Source organism: Acomys minous, assembly GCF_964271855.1.
Source record: "Acomys minous genome assembly, chromosome: 2".
In the NCBI taxonomy this organism is placed as follows: Eukaryota; Metazoa; Chordata; class Mammalia; order Rodentia; family Muridae; genus Acomys; species Acomys minous.
Genome location: NC_140484.1, coordinates 108,567,474 through 108,589,630, shown reverse-complemented (window position 1 = coordinate 108,589,630; position 22,157 = coordinate 108,567,474). Strand labels below are relative to the sequence as shown.

At 41.6% G+C, this 22,157-nt stretch overlaps 2 long non-coding RNA genes across 3 annotated transcripts in view; one reads left to right on the top strand and one right to left on the bottom strand.

The window, feature by feature from the left end:
- LOC311580395 overlaps positions 1 to 22,157 on the bottom strand; it is a 33,599-nt gene that overhangs the window by 8,968 nt on the left and 2,474 nt on the right. The window lies entirely within an intron of this gene.
- On the top strand, positions 92 to 20,467 carry LOC311580397. The gene is made up of 5 exons (XR_014773451.1): positions 92 to 713; positions 9,453 to 9,866; positions 17,175 to 17,209; positions 17,322 to 17,416; positions 18,951 to 20,467. It is a non-coding gene; the product is annotated as an uncharacterized lncRNA (long non-coding RNA).

The following is a 22,157-nucleotide window of genomic DNA, read 5'->3' as shown; positions in this document are numbered from 1 at the left end:
TTGTGTGCAAGGGATCCTAACTCTGATTCTCACTATTTCACGTTGAGCATATTGCCCATTGAGCTATATCTTCCCAGCCCTTACTCTGCTTATTTCTGACTATATGTATACTCAAGAATTAGAATAATGCTTCTAAAGAAAAGCAAAAATCTAAAAATCACATACAGTATATAGGTTAATAATCTAAATGTTAAGAGATAATCATGAGTTTAAATTAATTTGCTAGATTTTGACTACACTTTTTTTTGGCATGCTTTCTTTTTACAAGATTTGTTTTACACACACTCTCTCTCTCTCTCTCTCTCTCTCTCTCTCTCTCTCTCTCTCTCTCTCTGCATATGTACACATGTGTGTATGTGTGTAAGTGCTGGTGGTAGCTCAAAACTCACATCAGATTCTCTGGAGCTGGAGTTACAGGATGCTGCGTGCTTCCTTATCTAAGTGCTAGAATTGAATTAGTGTCCTTTAAAAGAGCAACATGTGTCCTCATCCACTTTGCTGTCTCTCCAGCCGCCATATTGTTCTTTAATTAAATTGACTTTGCCAAATTATTCTTAAAGGTATTTTATCCTGATCTTTAAAAGATGTGTTTATTTTTTATTTTATGTATGTGAGTGCTTTGCCTCTATGTACATGAGTGCACTGCATTTGTGGCTGGTGCCCAAGAAACTCTTTTCCTGAAACTGGAATCACAGATGGGTGTGAGCCTCCAGGTGAGTGCACTTAACCTTTATATGTATATCTCTTCATATGCAGTTATATTTCTATCCCTTTATATGTAGTTATGACCTTTGCCTCTTTCTCCTATGGTGTGTGCTTACATATTTTCCTCTCTTTGACTTTATTATTCCTAGTGAAATGCTTATTCAGGGAGCACTGGTGTCTTACCGAAAGACTCCATTTGATAGGCCCCTTGTAATCTCAACACTTGGGAGGTAGAGGCAGGAGATTTAGGAGGTCAAGATCATTCTCAGCTACCTAGGAAACTGGAGAATAGCTTGGGCCATGTGAGACCCTGTCTCAACGCAAACAAGCAAGAGCCATTTGATAAGCTAAGCTTTGTTACTTGGCCATTTCCCCCTTTATAGTAAAATGATCTTGAAGACATTTTAGTGAATGCATAAAATAATTCATATTTATAAGGTGACATCAATATATATGAATACTATGTAGTGATCAGACAAGGGGGCCAATGTGTGTGTGTGTGTGTGTGTGTGTGTGTGTGTTCAAACATTTGCCATTTCTTTCTATTTATGTACTAAATACCTGAAGTAAAATATAAAGTAGAAGGGTACATTTTTTTTGCTAACAATTTTGCAGCCTTTAGTCCTTGGTCAGATGGAGCCATGGCTTTGGCTGGGATTGCACAGTAGAACAACCTGTTTGATCTGTGATAGCCAGGAGCCCAGGAAGGGAAAGAAAGAGAAATAGAGGCAATGTTGAGTCACTTAAGGACATGTTTCCCACAAGCTAATTCCTTCTGTTAGGACATACTTCCTAAAGATTTCACTATCTCCCAGCAGTGGCTCTGGGCACTAGGCTTTTAATAAATGGGCCTTTGGTGGGCAATCGAGATCCAAATGAAGAAAAACAGTCAGAACTTTAACATTTCCCAAGTGGGCTCGCAATCCTTCTAGTAGTCATTTGGAAACATATAATTAATTGTCAGCCATAGTCACTCTGGAATTAAATATTAGCAGTCACTTCTCCTAACCAAGTGCTGAGCGTGCTTGCCATTCAGAGTCAGAACCACATGCTTTCTCTGCGATCCGGTGAGGAGTGCTCAAGACGCCCCCACTACTAGACAAATCGGCATGATTGCATGTCTATTTATGTAAAGAAAAACAACAGTGCTCTAAAAAAACACAACATCAGCACCGCTGCCCATGTTGCTTTCTTGTTTCCTATTTCTGTAAACATACAAAATACACACAGAAGAAGAATGATTCCAAAGCCAGATGTATGAGGCAAGCTATATTCAGAGACATTCAGCTTCTTCCTTCCTTCCTTCTCTCCTGGCCCCTTCATGTGTTTCTACCTTCCTCAGAGTGATGCTTTGTCAATATTTGGATCTGTTTGCTTTTTAAATGTTTAATATCAGAGAATATGTTTCATATTAACATCTGGAAAACATGTACATTTTATGTTTACTGTGGGAAACTCTATGTTGCAAGTCATGCCAATAGGAGACAATGTCTGTGCATGCATTATTTTAAGATTTAGCTTTTATTTTTATTTGGAAGTGTGTGTATGTATGGGCATGTGCATGTGGGTGCTAAAAGAGGTCAGACAAGAAAGTCACAGCTCCTGGAGCTGGAGTTAAAGTCAGCTGTGAGATTTCCTGTGTGGGTTCTGGGAACCGAGCTTAGGTCCTTCGCAAGAGCAGCAAGCATCCTTACTTGCCGAGCCCTCTTTCCCAACCCGTGGGCACACATTTTTAGCCTTTCCTTTTTCATATGAAAAGTTTGATAGTACAACAATGTTTCTTCCTCTTGCTTTTCTGCTTAGCAGAATATCCTGGAAGCTCCTTTCTTTAAAGATGTCAAGACCATCTTCTTTCCTTTTTATGGTGACATAGCATCCTCTGTGTGATTGCAGCGTGGTTTATGGCTCCCTGTGGACACACACTGAAGAAGGTTCCAGTTTTGTTACTATAAATACACTAGGTTGAATACCCATGTGCATATATCTTTTTTGTAGTTTTGGCAGTGCACTTTTGGAATATAATCCCAGAATGTGGAAAGCTGTGTCAAAGCGTTCATGTGTCGAACATCTCACTAACATAAGAGGGTTAAACGTAACCCAATTGCCACCCGTAGGGGCTATAAGGCCTGACACTCCTGTCAGCCACATGTAAGAGTTCTTGTTTCCCCACAGGCATGCTAAGAGGCATGCTGCCAAGTTTCTAAATTTTTAATGATTTGACCTGTTAGATGGCAAGTGGATCTTAATATAGTTTTAATTTGTATTATTCTCTGTAGATGTGATTCCCTTAGAATTAAGGATACATGCTTTTCTGTTAATCTTTTTTCATGTTCCTTCCCCTTTTGCTTCATATTGAAAATCTACCATTCATATAAGTTTTTGTACATAGATAACATGTTTACATTTGGACAATAAAAACAGAGGTGGGTGGAGCAGATAGTGCTCCATGCTGAAGAAACATGGTAGGGATGGATGCTAGAGGAGGGTAGCTAAAGATAAAAGTAAGAAAACAGGGGCTGGAGAGATGGCTCAGTGGTTAAGAGCACCGTCTGCTCTTCCAGAGGCCCTGAGTTCGATTCCTGGCGGCCACGTGGTGGCTCACAACCATCTATACCCTCTAAAGCCTTCTTCCGGTGGACAGGTGTGCATGCAGATAGAGCACTCATATACATAAAATAAATAAATAAAATATTTAAAAAATAAGAAAACAGTCCATTTTTTCCTGTATACCTAAACCATATTTATATTGAAATATTTATTTATTTTCTTTTTTCATTATTTTTCTTTTTTACATATACAGTTATATTATTACACATATATACAATAAATTGCCTACGACAAGAAAACCACAAAACAATCAGGGATTATATAAATGTTACATTCATAGTGTTTTGGCTATTTGTGTTTGGCAACCTTGAAGAGAACATCTTTCCTATCATGGTAAGTCTAAAATTCTGAATGTAAATCAATATCTATCATATCTCATCTTTATCAACTTAAAACATCTATCTAGATTCAAAAATATCATAACCCCTAAACAATTAAGCTTAATTGTAACACTAAACTATCTGCTCTTCAACCCCATTAGAAGCTTGAGAAGGAATAAAACTTAATTACCTGAGTAAACAGGAAGTGCTGGTTAGCAGACAGTTTGCTGCCTGAATAGTCACCCAAAACTATAACGTTGGAGCATCATCTTGGGCCTTCTAGCCCAATATCTTACAGACGTATTTGCGAGGCAGGAACTATTAAAGACTTGCTTATCCTGTCTTGCCAGAGTTTGGCCATCGACTTTACCTACATCCAAGCTTGCCCTTTTTTTTAGGCAGAATTCTGTATGTGGCCAAAACAAGGACATTTCTCCCAGTGGCTGGTTTGCCACACTTGAAGTCATCTCCATAAGGAGGTTCATTGATGCTTACCATCTTCTTTGAGGTAGGCTGAGTGTTGCCAGGAGTTAACCTGTCCTATTGTCAAAGAATCTTTAAAATAATAAAAAACATTTAAATGCCATATTCTGTAGGTCTCTGAGGTTTTTGAGGACTTTGTCTATTTTACCTTATCTATGTATAGAATCATGTATATCTGTTAAACCTAGGATGTGTATGATTGTGATAAAAATAAACTAGTACTTGACATAACCATGATTTGATGAACTAACAAATAACTTGTATTACTTAATTTTCCTAAGCAGCCTGCAATATCACTTTGAAAGTATTGGAAGTAATCCTTGTATTATAATTGAGTTGTATGAGTACAATACTTCATATTAGAGTAGAAATATATGTGTGTGAAGAATAATCTTAAAATTGAATTCTACAACAAAATTAAATTTATTTTGTATCAATATACAAAATTCTATACTCTGGTTTCTCTTCAGATCGTATAAATCTTTTGCCTTTAGAAAATAGTCCTTTTTTGGAGCCTAATGGAAGAATTCTTTTTGAAATCTAGTCAAGAATTCATCAGCTGGGCATACAAGGCCCAAAGCTCTTGTCTCAGCTACACTTGCAACCTTAGTTTTTCTTTTCTATAAACATCTCTGACATATGGTATAGTGGCACCTCTGTCATGGCGGTTAAAAATGCAGTGACCATTAAGAGCTCCTGCTATAACAGAAATAGTCTAAAGCTTCAGTCTCCTGCTATACAAGAAATAGTCTAAAGCTTCAGTAAGTGGTAGATACATATATGAATAGCTCCTGAAAACTGAACATGTTTACATCAAATTGTATATAAATTATACTTATAATTAGGTATAATTATCACACCTGGAATTATGGTGCAGTTCAGGATCAAATATTATGCCTTTTCCTCATCCGGAGTCAATACAGACTGCACCCTTCCTAAAACTTTCCTACAAATTCAAAATCATGGTACTTCTATTTGTACATTGAAAAGCTACTCACAATATACACCCACCATAAAAGTACATACACAATACATGTATGTTTATAAAGTGTAAATAATGCTTTATCTAACACTATTGTTTCCGTGTATATATTTCTCTTGACCAAACAAAGCACAGTGTTTAGAGCAGAAATTGTATGATCTACTTTAGATTCTCACATTTTTAACACAGAACACCTAGATGATGTTCAATAGATAATTTAAAAACTATAAGTATAAATGGCTATAGTGAAAGAATAATGGAAAGGATGCAAGAGATATAATTTGAGAGACTGCTTTGAAAAGTTAGAAACTTCAATCTGAAAAGTTAATTTTTAATATGTTAACTCTTATAAAGAACATGTATTAAATGCAAGGAACTGTGCTAAACAGGTATGACATGCAGCAGCAGGTATTATCTTATTCTAAGGTGACTATCCGAGACTTGCCAAGTTCATACTCCTTGGCCGAGGCCACCAAACTTGAAATCAAATTTGCTCTGATGACCTCAAAGAATGCATTCTTTAATAATAAGAAGCCAGGGCTCTTCAGTTGCTGCAGTATAATGAGGTAAAATACTTTTATTTGGAGAAGTTAAGATGCTTGGGGTTTCTAAAAAAAAAAAAAGGACCCAGTTTAAAAAAAAAATCTCAGTTTTATGCCTGAGTCCAACATACATTGAAGAGTAAAACAGGAAACTTAGAGATTTGTTTTTAGAATCCCCTTTCTTTCTACTAAAGTCAGCGTCGGTGACTAGCACTCTGCAGCAGAGGCAGGTCGGCAGCTGACAGTGGTTATAGTTAGGAGGATTACAGTGAGTCTCTGGGGCAGAACCAGGATAGCTGTCTCCTACAGAGGCAACCCAGGTGAGGGGAGGGAAGCTGCGAGGGACAGCTTCTCTATGAAGGTGGTGCGGATGGAGCCAGGCAAGTCAAGATTTTTGTGAACTACTAAGCAGGAGAGCCACTCCGTACTCTTATAATACTGCAGTTGTGGGTAGACAGATTCAGAGGTGCTTTGAGGATCCTCCTTCCTGCAAGGATCCCAGGAAGCAGAAGCAACGTGATCCTGGAGTATGCATTCAATGTAAGCCAACACGTCTTGATTACCATTAGCTAGGAGGCAGTGATGTGTAAACGAGAGACATTGTCTTTATATCAGCCAGGCCTAGGTACAGGTTTGTTCAGCTGTCACCAATGCTATGGTGTAATACAAGGTTACCATGGAGAGAGAGAGAGAGAGAGAGAGAGAGAGAGAGAGAGAGAGAGAGAGAGAGAGAGAGAGAGAGAGAGCACACACCTTGGTACTCAGGTGAGCCAACACAAGCAAAAGTACTTCATGCTTTTAGTCTTTCATTACTGCACTCTCATAGCAATCCCACACAGACGGCTCTTCTTAAGATTATCATTTGCTTTTCATTTCTTCAAAGTGTAACCATGCTACCACATAGCCAGAGGACACCTGGAGCCAAGCTATGTGAGAACAGCTCCTTTCTATTGAGCATTTGCTCTGATCCCCTTTCAGTAAATACTGTATAGTTGCAAGGAGGCAGATACAGGTCAGCTCCCCAGTCAGGACACTAGGGTTAGCACAAAGTTGGAGTTACAAAGAACTGTATGGGTGGTTTAGAGCATCAGCTACCCTTCCTAATGACCCAGGTTCAGTTCTTAGCACCTACATGGCTGCTCATAAGCATCTGTAAATTCAGTTCTAAAGGCTCTGATGCCTTCCTCCGGGATCCATGAGCACCAGAAACACTTGTGGTGTTCTAAGTCATACATGTAGGCGAAACATCCATATGCATAATATAGCATTTAAAAATCTTTTGAAACTTAAAACATTATATTACATTTATATATTTGCTTATGTGGTGTGTGTGTGTGTGTGTGTGTGTGTGTGTGTGTGTGTTAATGCCATTGGGTTTGTGTGTAGAAGTTGAGGACAATTTGGGCATGTTGGCATGCTCTTTCTACTATGTGAGTCCAGGGAACTGAACTCACAGCATCAAGCTTGTTGGCAAGTGCCTTTACCCAGTGGGACATCTCTCTGGCCTGGATTTTATTTTTTTAAATACAAGATTCACATTTTTATGCTACCGATGCCACTTCTGCACGGATGCTGTTCTTCCTGCTCACCCAAGTCCAGCGTTTTTCTCTGTTGTCATCTAGCTATACTTTATTATAATGCCCCAGTTTTCAAACTAGACTCCTCCAACCCAGGAGCAGGGCTCCCTGTGAAGCATGCACTGCTGTTAACCAATCTGTGCCAGGGAGCCTGGTCCCTAAGTGGAAAAAAAAACTGGAGAAAGGGAAACTTTTGAACAAATAAATGATACTATGAATCTTCAGTATTCCTGTTTGAAAAAAAAAAAATCGAAATAATCCCCGAAAGCACAGTAACTGCTCCAATTGGTGACTTATAGAGATTCTCTGAAGACTAATTAACAGTCTCACCATTCATCAATTATTTAATTAATCAACACTGTAATTACTATTTAATGTGTCCGCTTACTCATTGTACCCTCACTATGAATGCTGTCATTTGATGTTGCACTGTTTGGTTTCGCTGATGACTTTATGAGTGCGCCTTTACCTAATACAAGTGAAGCAAGGCACCGTGTGTGCTTTATAAAGGTGACTTTGCTGTCTCTTCACCGGCATGCTTACAAGAAAGTCTACTATAAGGCAGATATGGAGAGACTATTAAGAGTTTCAAAGTTGGGCTGATAAGCAGACTCAGTGGGTGAAGACCCCCCACCAGACCTGATGACCTAAGTTTCATGCCCAGAAACCGCATAGTGGAGAGAGAGAACCCTCTTCTCTGACAACAAAGTGTATCGTGGTATGGGCACACACACACACGCACGCACGCACGCATGCACGCACGCGCACACACACATTAAATAAATAAACATGTTTAAACATTTTCAAACTATGTCTCGGCCCCAGCTCAGGAATAGAATAATTTAGGTTACAGGATTCCAGGAAGATCGCAGAGATACTTTTGCCTCATCTTTTACCTATGTGTTTGGTACTGGACATACCAGGATGGCAGTCACTTGCTAGGATCACTTTTCTGGTCCGTAGAAGCATGCAAACAATGGATTGCAGTACCCTGAGACACGAAGCAGAGCTTCCAACAGTCAGCTTCCCAGAGGGCTGCCATGGGAGGCCTGGGCCTGGGTGTAATAGAGAAGCTGTGTTCCTTGTCACACACAGACTTCAGTTAGAAAGGCGGAATCTCCAACAAGAGAACGTCTAGACCATCAGAAACCTCTACTGCACACTGGAGGGCAGGGGCGGGAGTGCGCTGCGGATGAAGGACCGCCCCCTCGCCTCGCGCCTCCCCCCCCCCCCCCAGCAACTGAAAGCACCTGAATTCTGACCTGGGGGAAGGTCATGCATCCAATCAATAGTGAAGTGCAGGCAGCAGGAGCAGCCCGGGCTCCTGCCAGGTCAAGCTTCAGAATGTTCTAGAGGAGTAGCTTTCTAATCCACCATGCAGAAACAAGGAAATGAGTGTATGGGGTCGGGGGTGGGGGGGCGCGTCTCCAGTGTGGTCAGGAGAGGTGCATGATCGATGGTAGGATGAGACCGTTCTGCAAACATTTAGGGATTCCCTCGCGGAGCATCTGGGTGTCAGTCTAAATACCTTAACAAGAAGCATGTGATGTATAACCCTAGGTACCATGTGGCACATTAGAAGCCTAGAATTTGTTCGTACTGTATTAGGAAAGTCTGTATGCTTTGACCAGTATCTTCCCATTTCTCTTGTCTCTCAATGACTGGTAAACATTATTGTTTTCTACTTCCCGCTATGTTTGCTGTTTCCAGTTTTTATATAGAAACAATATCAGGCAGTATTTGTCTCTTCTTATCTGCTTTATTTTATTTAGCATAATGACCTCTAAGTTCATCCATATTGAGGGTATTCCTACATGCACACACAGCTAACTGTGCCAGATGATGCTGTGTTAACAGGCTCTGTTGTGGGAATCCTCACACCCGGAGATTGAAATAAAAACATCATGCTGGAGACCCAAAATATTTGCAAAAATTTGATATATCAATTGTATATAAAAATACTCCAAAAAGGAATAAGATAGTATTAGGAATAAGAAATAATATTTATTAATCCCTCTCAGAAAGCAAAGGTTTTAAAAATCTAGGAGGAACTTACTCCATATCAAAAGCTCAGTAAACACAGTTTAAAAAATTGTCACTTGGCATAAAAATTCCCAGTTTTCAAAATAGGAATGCTCTGGTTAATTAACCTGTGGCATTCGTACTCGTGTCATTTCTCAATTGAACTCTTTGCTTCTTCTTATATCTTAATTTATGGCCTGATTTACTTTTTTAGGAAAACAAGGAACCATGAAATAGATCCGAGTACCAGTGTGCAAACCAGGATTCTGTGGCTTCCCCCTCCTTGCCTGCTTCTGCACACATCTGTGGTTCTACACCACAAGCCACCCTTGCTTTGAGCCTGGGCTGCCAATGGATGTGGACTGTGGGTGGCTTTCTTGACTTCTTGCTGTGTTGACATTAAAAAAAAAATGTGTGGATAGGATACCGTGGGAAGAGAAGCATACATTGGCCCTGGAGTTTCACAGCATTTGCATGCTACTATGAGGAAATTAATCGACCTCTTCCAATACTGTGGGACCCTTTATGAGGTGAACCTAGAGGTCGCCCAGCCTCTCTGCCTCCAGCCCCTGGCTATGTGCTCCACATCTGGTGCATTCTAAGGGAGGCCTGCATGTGTTCGAGGGAGGTAAGTAAGCAGGAACCACACCTCACTGAAATACTAGCGCTTCGAGATGCCACTGCAGAGCCCAGCTATCAACAGGCCTTTAGTACAAGTAAGGTGACCAGGAAATTGAGTTAATATTTATTACTCAATCCCATAACTTGCTTGACCTTTAACACAAATATGGACCCTGGCTGCAAAGCTGCATCCGGGGGGGACGTGAAATTCAGGATTGGTTAGGCATTGCCGTGACTATGATTTGTGTATTTACACACATAATATACACGTGGCCTCCTGCATGTCAGAGCTAGCATGCAAGTGGCAGTTGGCAGACACAGCGGGAAAGAACAGCCGACAAATTCACACATGTGTCTTTGATTAAACCTTCCATTCCTAAAACCAATTATTTCCTTAAAAGGTAGTCACAGTGACAATGTATTTACTGGCAGATATTTCATTTTAATTTTTTTTGGTAAAAACTGTAAAAATGTTGGGATACTTCAAGGCTGTGTGAAAGAATAAAATTTGACTACTAAGAAATTAATATTTTTAATGCTTACATCAGGAACTAATGTGTGAGAATGTATCTGTTTCAGTAGAAGTATAGATAATGTGAATATGCATTTAAATGTTTCCATTGTGCTTAAAAATATTAGCATCAAAAAGTACATGTCAGAGCTGGGTGTGGTGGTGCATGCCTGTAATCCCAGCATCAGGAAGGCAGAGACAGGTGGCTCTCTGCGAGTTCAAGGCCAGCCTGGTCTACAAAGTGAGTCCAGGACAGGCAAGGCTACACAGAGAAACCCTGTGTCAAAGAGCAAAAACGAAGAAACAAACAGTTCCTGTCAGAACCAATGTACTTAGATGGTTTCCATACAACTGTGAAAAAGAAATTTCAGGTGCTCATAATGAAAATGACAGGATAAATAGTATTTCGTAAGTTAAAAATATTTGTACAGACTCCAAGCTTAGAAAATGTGAAACCATGAGTGATTCTAATGGTTCAACTTTGGGCAATTCTATACCCAAGTATTTAATTTTTAAAAAGGCATTCTTGGGAAATGGAGGCATGGCTCAGCAGTTAAGAGCAGTTGCTCTTTTTGTGATCAAGCCAGGTTCAGTTCTTCGCACCCACATGCAGCTCCCAATCACCGAGAACTCTTGTTCCAGGGGTATGACACACTTCTCTGCTGTCTCTGGGTACCAGGGAAGCATGTGGTACACATGTGTACATTTGGGGAAATATTTATACATATAAAAATAATAACTCTTTTTTGGGGAAAATGGTAGTATAAGAACAACGCCACGTGTGCAAATTGAGACACTATATACCGTAAGAGTAAATATCTGAGTGCCATGCAATAGTTCATCCTTACAGACTTGCTAAATTCATATGGTGTTTGTAGTAGGTGATTTATAGGTTTTAGAGTTTTTAGCCTACAATTTAAAAATGCATATGAATTATGTCTGTAATTAGAAGAGTAAAAAAAAAAAGAATAATGTCATCTGAACTTGTTTTAGAAAACAGAGAATGGCTAGAGTTCTGCTTAGCCATTAAATGGTTATCTAAAGACTGAGTCTTCAGCTGCGGCATGTCAAAGGAAGACAGGACAACATTCAGGCAAGAAGGGAAGCCGCCATCTGATTTCTGATAAATGGTGCAACTTGATATTAAAAAGGCAAGACATGAAAAAAAAATCAAGGCTTCTGAGTAATATTAATATTTGTCTGTCTGAGGAAAAACCCAGTAGTTTTCTCCCACAAATATTGTACTTATGCACTAAACAGTATGTATCTTCAGGCTGCAGCACGGCAAACGTTAGGAATAAAAATAGTTTTGTAAGAGAATTCAGGGTTATGGGAAGCAGTGAAGGTTTTCTTTTTGGGGGCTCTCAGTTGGTGTGACCCTGCTGCACTTGTTCATCTCAGGTGTAAACCTCTCTTTGTCCATTAACTTAGACACTTCTCAGCTGCTCTGCAAACACTGTTTCTTGTCACCAGATACTGATGTGACCAAACGAGTTGCCAAGAAATTCCCTGGTTTCAATTCATGCTGTCACTTCTGAAATAGTTTGCTTTTTATAGATATAACAAGAAATGCTCAGTAATAATACTTTGTTTTAATTAGTAGCAACGCTAAGACGACAGAAACATGAAATGGAAAAGCCAAGTTCTGGATGGAGGATTTTAAGGCTTCTGTCACATGAGATCGTGGGTAACACTGAGGACAGGGCTTACAGAATAACTTACTCTTTTCCTTCTAGAATAAGAAATGACTGTCCTGGGTTGTCAGAGCAAAACTAGGACAGGCGTCTCGGCTGTGGCATGTAGACTTCAAGTGTGGTCACACTAGTTTCCCACTTGCAGTGATGGAAATGATTCCCTAGTGTAGTGGCAGCTACAGCAACACTCCTGAGACGGACTCTACTGGGAGGCATGGAGGAGCCTTTCCAAATCTCCCAGTAGTTGCACAGAAGTAAACGCTCAGCCCCCCGTTAGTGCAAATGCTGAGCAAGAATTCCTGTTCCCTTTTTGGAGACAATCCACCTGAGGACCAGACTTTCCTATTATTTGCATCTTCTCATGTCACGGTCAGGATATGAACACTATGCAGCTACGTGCAATGACAGCTGGGCTTCTCCAGAGAGAATGGCTCTGACACTGATAAATGTGGCAAACCTGAATTCATGGGGTTTTGAGGTACGTGTCCAGTTCTTCTGTCCATGTGATGAATCTCAGTACATTATCCCTCATCAAAATCAAGTAATTGTATTTTGAAATATGTAACATCCTTTTCTGTGTTATAACCCGGGAAGGCATACACACCTGTGACTTATTCATGTGTTTTTGTCAGTTTTTAGATACATCAACTGTTTCCCTAAGAAAATGTAATTCACCTTGGAAACACATTTTTAAGCCATTTATTTGTCTTTTAAAATTTACTTCTACAGGAAATAAATGGTAACTTTCTTGGAAGCCAAGTAATGTATGTAAACAGAGATGTATAGAGGGATTTTTAAGACTTTTCTCTATATTATCTTAATGCCCACTTACACAATTGTTAAGATGATATATGCTGTGGCTTTTGTGGCTGGTGTCTAGATTATTCTCTCTTCTGGCCACATGAATTCTAGGATGAGAGAGATGAGGAGCGCCACCTCTTATGGTTAGTGGGGGGGCACTGTTTAGGGCCTATTGGTGTAGACAAGAGTGCCTTAGCTTCTTAACCTTCCACCCTGGTCATTTGATTAACACTTAGGTCTTCCCTGGAATTCTTTAGTCCCTTGACCTGGTATGGTTTATGCTACTTCTCCCATATCTGAATGCCATTATAAGCACTGATTGAAGATATTCTGGGCTGGGAAGCCATGGGCAACTACTCTGTTCAAAATAGATTCCCCTTTAAAACTCATCTGAGCTCCTACTATTAGTTGAGAACTGTGGACTGGGCCAGGAATAACAGAGGGATATGTAGATAAACATTTCTGACTCCATGAAGATGTGGTTCAGGAATAAAGACAACTTCAAACTCCTAGCAGCCATATTTAGATGGGAGGAAAGGGGAATCCTAGTGGGAATCCCTCCCAACCTGGGTGCTTTTCTTTACCCTCGCTCTTACTCTGTATAAATCCAAGCAAAGAGTGTCATCTTAATTTTGTGGGCATCTCTTAGTAGAGTAAGAACAATACAAATTGATGAGCATGAAAGAAAGAGAGCCAAAGCTTGCCTTCAATGGCTTCCTGGGAAATCTCCAGGTGCCTGAGAAGCACTTTGCACTGCATCCCCAAATGTCTGTTCTTCAATAAGACAAATTCATCTGTATGTTCTGGCTATGGTGGTGAGATGATTATTTTTCCTAATCACTTTTCTCCTCATCCTTTTTCTTGTTTTCCTTTTCTTCCTCTTCATACTCCTCCCCATCCTTTAGCTGCTGTTCCTGTTCCTCATCATCTCTTTCTTCTTCCTCCTCCTTCCCCCTACTCACTACTACCCAAGATGGCCTTCAACATGGCAATCCTTCTGCCTCAGCCCTCTTCTGAGTGCCGGGATTTCAGCCACATGCCTAGCACCTCACCATCCAGGACGAGTCGGAGTCTTTAGAAAATTTAAATACATCAATTAGCTTCTCTAGGTTTATTTTTGGGTTGTTTTAAAGAAATACTTTCCCAGGTATTTCTCAGTTTTTAATGCTCTTTACTTTTGTGGTCCCTCAAATTGCTAGTTACCATGAAAAATAGCAAGCTTTACCCCATCTTTATTTCTCTTCCTAACTATTGTCCTGTGTTCTCTGCTGCTACCCAGCTGGGCCTCATGTGGACATGTTTTAACGATGCCAACTGTTCTTGTTGCTCTGGGAACTGGCTCTGGGTGAGGTCGCCATTCTGAATGCCCTTTGGAGCCAATCTCAGTTCCCTTCCAGACCATAGCCTGCCCAGATTTCAGGGCTGTTTTCATTGGCTTTCAGTAATCATAGGCCTTATTTTCTATAATAAAGTATTTTGTGTCAACTGCCTCAGGGCCATCACCCCAAGAAACTTCACCAGCCATCGTTATAATTCTAAGGTACATCCTACCTGAAGTTCATCTGAACCTTTTCTGGAAGTCTTTCTATTTTCCCTGGCAGCCTATGGTCAAGTAAATAAAGTTCTTCTTGCTAAAGGAGAAGCCAAAGCAGAACCATTGCCCTGCTCCCTCCTTTCCCAACCCCAAGTCATCCATTAGGCACCATGAAGGCTCTTTTCCAATGTAGAAGAAGGCTGACCACTGGAGATAACAAACCCCTTTGTTCTACTTTGCTAGGCTCAGGGTTTGACATGAAAAGTCCAGCCTTAGAAGCCCTAAGATGACCCTGTTTTCCTTCAACAAAGCCAAGTATCTGGAAAAAAAATTGTTAGTATATGGTTATTTTTATTTCTTGTGTCCACTTATTATGTGCACCACAAAGACCTGGCATACAGGGGGAAGAGAAACAAATATATTGGTAGAGGCTTAGAGGTCAAAGGTCAGCATTAAGTTCACAAGCTTAATAAGTACGTACGGATGTTGATGAGGAAAACTGTAGAGTGTTCAAAGAGCAGGGTCAATGTCATGCTTGGAACAAAGAGAACAACCCGAGAACACAAGACTCAAGATACCAGATGCCAGGCTGGAGAGATGACTCAGAGGTTAAAAACACTGTCTGCTCTTCAAAGGTCCCCGAGTTCAATTCCCAGCAACCACATGGTGGCTCACAACCATCTTTAATGAGATCTGGTGCCTTTTTGTGGCAGGCAGTTGCATATGTGGGCAAAGTGCTGTTATATAATAAATCTTCTAAAAAAAAGATACCAGAAGCCTAGATGATGACACTAGGCAATGAAGCAATAAGGAGTATTTTATAAACACCTAATTGTGACCATTACTGATCTTCACTGTTAATTTTCTGTAACTAACAAACTCTAAAGGAATTTGAAAATGTGGCCTTTGACTCAGATTATGACTGAACCATGGCCTAAGTTCCCTGAAGCTTTTGTACTTTTTGAAGAAATAGCGTTAGAGTCGGAAGGTAGAAGCAAAATTAAACCGAGAAATCCTCCCATCTGTTCTTATAATTCTATCCTGCAGGTATACAGCCTTGTAACATTGCTGTCCCTCCATGCTCCCAGCCATTAACTTGAGAATTTCCAAGCAAGAAAACAATTAATTTACAGCCCAAAGCTAATTGGAATCAATAGTTAATGTTTCTTCTCAACTCTCCAAATTAATTACAAAATGATGTATGCTCACAGTGATGCCAGACCATATAGATTTCTATCTAAAATCTCCCCCTAGAGACATCTTTCCAACAAGAAGAGAGCCGCACGTAGTTTGCCGTGTCATGCCTTTGCCCATCCTCGTCCTTCGTTTTCTCCCCTTGAAGTTTTATGTCAAGGGCAACGCTAATATCAAGGCGATGAATTAGCTGCTCTGGAGACAAAGAGAGGGTCCCTGGAAACAACTCTAGCAAGTACTGGGAGGTAATGAGAAAGGCGAAGGCCCAGGGGACAGAAAAAAGACATCTTCTTAATTGGTCTGCAGCATTAGATGGCGAACCTACCCGAAATCTAGTCAAGACAAGGCCTTGATAAAGCATGAGCGAAGGGCAACAGCTTTGACTGTGAGCATTTGGTAAGACAGGGAGAACCAAGGAGCTGAGAGTTCAGAAAGCTCTAGGTCTCAGAAGAAACATGAACTCAGATTCAGATGACAGAACACGTCAACCACAGGCCGAGAGGTGGGGCACCATTGTTTTCTTTACTGTAAGCGACATCTTTTCACAGGCTGGAAGCTGGAGAAATCCAAGGATAAACCTGGAACAAATAGCGTGGAGCTGCTGACTGCCAAGCTTGCTGCAGCTTGGGAGAAGGGACACCAAAGATTACCAATAGCCATCTAGAGAGTAATAACAAGGCAATGTCTATTAATGGTATCAGAATGGATGAAATGACCAATTCTGAGCTGACCGTCCCTTAGCAGTGGCATATAGATACACAGCTGGCATGAAGAGCAGTGTGGCCAGACAGACTATTAAATTGGACAAGGGTTGACCTTGCTTTGGAAAAAGCATGGGGGGTGGTGGTGGTGATTTCTTCAAACAAACTTTGAACAGTCGAGACCTTAGAGGAACCCTGGCAGGTCTGTCCCCATGGATGGACAGATGTTACAGTGGTGGCAAGTGTATCACAAACATAGCTCCTGTTATTGCTTCACTTTGAGGTTGGAACTCCAGGATCCAAAGGTGAATTTACAATGGGAAAAACAAGAGACAAGGGTGCTGTAGACTGGCTTGGAGTCTGGGAGTTTGAATTTAGATATTTTGCCTATAAATTTAGCTGGGCTCCTGCGCCCCTACTTTACGACATGGGATGAGTCCAGGCTTCAGTGTTTTTATAGCTAAAAATAAGGACTCAGGCAGCAACTGCAGTGCCAAATAAATAATAAAATGTAGCACCAGAGAATATTTAATGTTGCCTGATACTAAGTTTGGCACTTTATGACATATTGATTTGATTCTCATAACTACCCTAGAAAGTCTGTTCCAATGAGAGAACACACACACACACACACACACACACACACACACACACACACACACCCCACATAAATCACAAAACACAATACACAATACAAAAATAAAATCAGCTCAGCTGACCTCCTAAGGTTAGAGAGCATCTAGATCCTGGGACAGCAATATAGAGAAAGCAGCTTCCAGTAAATTGCATTAACACAGGTTTTTCCTGTGGCATATTTTCTGGAGATCGGCAGAACATAGACGAGCCCTGAATACTCACTTCCTGTTTGTCTTCTTTTAAGGCTGTGTGTGACATCTGCTGTGCTGGCTGCACACAGTAGGTACAAACACAGGGAGGTGGATGGGGACACAATGTTATAGCTGCAATACCTGTTCGTTGGGACATGCCCTCTCCCTTTAAAACAAATCATGATCTTAAATCCCCCCAGAAGTTACTTCTCAGCCTTGGAAAAGGCCCCTCACAGGCAAGAGGAAGGAAATCATAAATCCTCCACACTGGAAAAGAAATGTTTACTTTGTAAAGGTAAATTCAATTTCATCTTTAAAGTATGATGAGTGAAGTATGCAAAGTCACTGTAAGCCAAAGGTCAGAGGCATCCAGACAGCAACAAAAGAGGAGATGGGAGTGGGGGACTTGCCGGACAGGGCCAGGAGACAAGAGACAGACAGCCCCAGCCATGCTGCAAGGCAGGCTGGGATGCTGGAGTCAGATCTGGCTGTGGCCAATATTATGTCTCAAGAAAACAAAGCCCAGCTGTCATGGGAAGCCAGGACTGACTGCACATCTGGAGAGTGAAGCCCGGTGAATTATGCACGGATTTCTGTATACTCACAGCAGAGGGGCACAAAGAAGGAAACTGCCTTCACACCTGGCCTCTAATTTAGAAAGGATTTTTTCTCTAGCTGACAGGAAAGCCATGTGACCCACTCTGAGTCCTGGCTGCACGTCAGAGCTCCCAGAGCAAGCAGAGAGACAAAGGGAAGGCTGATGTGTTCTGTTTTTATGCTTCGGTGCACACTCGGTGTGTGTGTGTGTGTGTGTGTGTGTGTGTGTGTGTGTGTGTGTGTATGTGTGTGTGTGTGTGTGTGTGTGTGTGCGCGCGCGTGCATATGTATGTGAGTGTGTTGAGATGTATGCATCTCCACAGCCATCTCTGCGGGGCCTGTACCAAACATAGGTCACACAAGAGAGACTGAGGTAGACCTGGCTCGGATCCTAAGCATTGTTCTTGTCTTAGAAAGCTCCCTAGCAGTCTTCAGACCCTACAGTGCAGCACTCAACTGCGTACCGGGAGTGCTGCAAAGAGCCCTTCCACTTCATGTTCGCAAAGCATGAAAGGTCATGGAGAATCATTCTTTCTTTTTGCCTGGGAGCCAGAATGGTTGTGCAAAGCCATGGTGGCAAGTTATTGGTCACTATGTTAGGGTTTGTGCTTAGTCACTTTTGCTTTGGTATGCCCACGATGCTGAACAAAATATCTTACAAGGGGAAAGACTTATTTTGGTTCATGGTTTGAGAGCGCGTGGTCCATGGGAGCAGGAACTATCTCAGAGGATGCTCGCATTCCTGCCGACCAGGAAGCAGGGAGCATATGATCAGATAAGCAGCTGCCCTAGTGATTCACCCTCGACCGGCTCTCTAGCCCCTGAACTAGCACCTCTGGCTGAGAAACTACCCCCCGAAGCATGAACCCACAGTTGAGTTACATTTCAAATTCAGATCATGAGGTGTTTCAGCAAAGGTCTTCTTGCCACAGAATGCTCTTCCTCTTCAATCACATCCCAATTTTCTCTCTGTGAGCCAAGTGCAAATGCATACCCTAAGCCCTCAGAGTGCTCTCATGTTAAAGACACTTAGAGATACCCTTTTAATCAAGTTGTACAGCTGTTGGCTGCACTGATGTCCTCCTGGGGGGGATGGGACACTTTCATGTCAGGAAAACATTTTCCAAAGCAGGCAATCAAAAAGAATGATTTTATTGACCAGAGAACTGGTTCTAGCTTGTGAACGACTTTTAAAGTGTTCCTTTTAAATTATCTGTCTCTTATACCTTCAGATAGAGTCCAGAACAGAAGAAAACAACACACAAACTGGAAAACGTGTTCATGTATTCATGCCGCAAGGACGGGGAAGAGACTATCCTTCTTACACAAATGAGCTTCTCTGGGAATCAGCAATGGGTGATATATTCAGCCATTACTAAAGCGGGCATCCTGCTTCCTCTCACACTTTTATGTGGCTTCCCATGTCGGATTATTTTGCATATTTCCAAGCCCCGAATAAGCCAGATGTGGTGGCACACGCCTTTGATTACAGCACTTGAGGACAGAAGTAGGCAGGTCTCTGAGTTCAAGGCCAGCTTTATCTACATAGCAAGTTACAAGCCAGCCAGAGTCACATGCTGAGACTCGGCTCAGTCTCACAGAAATAGATAACAATTATTACTGGCATGTATGAAATATCATTTGGTACAATTACGTGAAGCACAAGGTGATGTTGTATGTATGAATATATTGTGGAAGAAGTGATTTGACACATCCACAACCCACCTTCTTATCATTATTTGTGCTTAGTAAGAATATTTATAATATAGTCTTTTAGCAATTTTGAAATTACATTATTATCTATCAGCACTATGCTCTGTGACAGACAGTAAAATACAGTCTTTCCTATAGTTGTTTTCAATATTATCAAGCTTACCTTTGCAGTGATGCCTAAAAATTTCTTCTGAGCAAAGAACTAGACTTCTAAGGTGGGATGTAAGGCATTGCTTTACCAGTGGAAACTGCTTTAAAATAAACCTACCCTTCCCTGTATAGAGACTGGCTAAGGTATTCGGAATGGAAGAGTACATTATCCAAACTATTGGTGGAGATTCAAAAGGACACCTCCTGCTTAGCAAAAACCCCATTTGGGTTCCTGAGTCTTCAAAGCAAGCCAGGAGGTACCTAGTAGGTGGTGGGGTAAGATGCTGCCCTGGCTGGAGTAAGGGAGATGGTGCAATCTCCGGGAAGGTGATAGAAGCAAACTGGGCAGCCCCAAAGGATGGGGTCAAAGCAGACGGACAAGGAGCCAGGACAAGAATAGACCTGAGAGATGGGGTCTAAGCAGAGAAACAAAAAGGGCTCAGATCAGGGCAGGCCTGGGGGCTGGAACCTGGAGGCTATGACCTAAGTACGTGCTCCCTTCACCACACAGCATGGCTGATGGACGGACTTGCATAGAACAAGGTAAAATGTCTAACTCTGGGTTCTTCGCTTTTCTTGTGTTGTGAATGCCCCAATCTCCAACACAAACACTGTAACCCCGTTATTTGAGGGAAACCAAGAATAGTGTTATAAAGAAGGTGTCCTGCGAAAAGCCCATGTCAGGGCAGATAACCCAGCTTCCCACGGGAGGTTAGATGGCAGGTTTGGGATGCTATCCCGTTCTCATAGGACAGTGACTGTTTTCCTATCATTGCCTGGAACCACTTTCAAGAGGTGATGCTAGCATTCTGGAATTTGGCAAGGTGGTGTCTTCAAAACTTTACACCTTGAAATTGGCCAGTGTGTTAGGATTTGCACCTCAGGCATCTGCAAACACAGCAGTCAGTGTTAATGGGGCTCTCTACAGCAATGACGTTCCCCAGGCGTGGCCCTGTTCCCCCTGCTGCCTCCAGTCTGTTTGTATGACAGCTCCTGCTGGAGCCTTATCTCAGACACTTTGTTCCTGAAAACCACTATGGCTGATGCAGGAGAAGGCAAGCATCACAGCATCCTTTGGAAGGATCTGGAGTGCACCACGTCCTATGATTTTGTAGTTTGTTGTTATATTCACAGCCCCTCCAAATTGTCAGTAACTTGATGCCAGTCAGGGTCTGGGTCTCTTCTGAATCTCTGCCATTTTTATATCTTAAATAATTCCTGACATATAGAGAGACCTTCAAACATGTGTGATGAATGGATCAATGAAAGAACTAGCAGCTGGTGCATCCTTAGCCGGGCACGAGGGAGACTGATGTGTGACCCACACATGCTGCCCATGCTTAAGCCAGTGATTCTCAAAGAGAAGTGTCAGGAACAAAGGCAAGCCGGTCAGAGGGATTCTTCCATCTGGTAGTTTAATTTATTCTGAGCACCAAGGGATGAAAACAGACCCCGAGCATTCCCAAAAGACACCAGAGAAAGCCCCTATCTGTGCTCTTTATTTAAACAGAAACCTCAGCTCACTGCTCCATCTCCTCAGCTCTGTCACTCTTTATACATTTCTGAAAATTGCCGTGGAACAGGTTTTTAAATCACGGGGATTTAAAAATAACTTTAGTGAGAGTGAACTGGGGCCTAAGGCTATGGCTCTGAAAAAGAAGAGTGCTTGCTCTGCAAACAGGAGGACTTGAGTTCGAATCTCCAGCACATACATAAGTCAGATAGATGTGACTATGTGAGCCTGTAACCCCAACATTGGCAGATGAAGACAGCAGGTTTGCTGGAGCTTTAGGAACACTAGTCCTGCTTGAAGTTCAGTGAGAGACCATGCCTTAAAGGCATAAGGTGATGAAACCCAACATCTTCCTTTGACCTGCGAACATGAACACACACCACATACATACACACCCACCAAAGAGACAGTAGATGCTTACAGGAAGCATTTTGCTAGCTACAAGAAATGACAGCTGTCCCATTGAAAGAAAATGTGCTATAGCAAATCTATTAAAAATGTAAACAACGACAAACACAGACACACACACGCACACACAACCCCCCCAAAACAATAACAACAACAATAACAACAAAACCCCAAACAAGATCCAGACTTAAAACCTCAGCTTTCTCATTGTGAAAGACCCCTGAACAATGATACCAGGATGTTCATTTGAAGGCACATTTGATAGTGAAAGAACGATCCTGATTAGAATATCGACCCCCTTCCTTCTTACTCATCTCCTATGTGGTTTGGGGTATTCCCCTGAGTGTCACTGTCTTTATAAAAAAAACAACAACAAGTGGGGATGGAAAGATTATCTAAAAGAGAGAACATAGTTTGCAAAAACATAGAGAGCTACTGCTATGCTAAGCATTTATCATTTCTACTCAGGGAAGTTTCAGGGTCTGAAGTAAGACAGAAGCTATCAAGTATTCTCAACAGCAACATTGTCTGAAGATGAGCATCCTCCTTGCCTATAATACCCATTTGCAGATGAGCACATAGAAACCACAGGCGAGACTCTTCCTGACAGAGAGAGAGAGACGCTGTGAGTGCACGGATTTGTTACTTTCCTCTT